This window comes from Sinocyclocheilus grahami, unplaced genomic scaffold, assembly GCF_001515645.1.
Source record: "Sinocyclocheilus grahami isolate Dianchi unplaced genomic scaffold, SAMN03320097.WGS_v1.1 scaffold598.1, whole genome shotgun sequence".
Classification (NCBI taxonomy): Eukaryota; Metazoa; Chordata; class Actinopteri; order Cypriniformes; family Cyprinidae; genus Sinocyclocheilus; species Sinocyclocheilus grahami.
Window position 1 is genome coordinate 522,449 of NW_015505777.1, and position 963 is coordinate 523,411.

The following is a 963-nucleotide window of genomic DNA, read 5'->3' on the forward strand; positions in this document are numbered from 1 at the left end:
CTTAATGTGCTTCTTCTTGAGCCACTCCTTTGTTGCCTTGGTGGTATGTTTCGGGTCATTGTAATCCTTGAAGACTTATCCATGACCCATCTTCAGTGTTCTGGCTGAGGGAAGGAGGTTCTTGTCCAAGATTTTACAGTGCATGGCCCCATCCATTTGCCCCTCAATGCAGTGAAGTCGTCCTGTACCCTTAACAGAAAAAAAGCCCCAAAGCATAATGTTTCCAACTCAGTGCTTGACTGTAAGGATGGTGTTCTTGGGGTCATAGTCAGCATTTCTCTCCCTTCAAACACGGCGAGTCGAGTTAATGCCAAAGAGATAAATTTTGATCTCATCTGAACACAGCATTTTCTCCCAAGCCTTCTCTGAATAATTTAGATGTTCTTTGGCAAACTTTAAAAGGGCCTGTACGGTGGGACCTTGCGGGCGCTGCAGGATTTTAGTCCATTGCGGCGTAGTGTGTTATATCTTGTCTATGACATCCTTTGACAGCTCTTTGGTCTTGCCCATGGTGGTGGGAGAGGTTGGAATGGAAGATACTGATTGTGTGGACAGATGTCTTATACACCTAACAAGCTGACATTAGGAGTAACTTCTTAAAGGGACAGGACTAATTTGTGTTCCACATAGGCTCATAACCAATCTGTGGTAGCCCAAATTCTTGCTGGTTGGTAGGGGATCAAATACTTATTTCACTCACTGAAATGCAAACCAATCTCTAACCTTTATATAATGTGTTTTTTCTGGATTTTGTGGTTCATATTCTGTCTCTATCCATTAAAATAAACCTACCATAAACATTACAGACCCTTCATTTCTTTGTAAGTGGGCAAACTTACAAAATCAGCAGGGGATCAGATAAATATTTTCCCCAATATATTAATTAATGCAGTGGTATACATATATACAGTATATATACATATATACAGTATATATACACATATATATATATATATATATATA

The 963-nt window shown here is 39.6% G+C and overlaps 1 protein-coding gene across 1 annotated transcript in view; it reads right to left on the reverse strand.

Annotated features, from left to right (window-relative positions):
• The window catches only part of LOC107557316 (receptor tyrosine-protein kinase erbB-4-like), a 141,575-nt gene that overhangs the window by 25,730 nt on the left and 114,882 nt on the right, over positions 1-963 (reverse strand). The gene's annotated exons all lie outside the window — the stretch shown is intronic.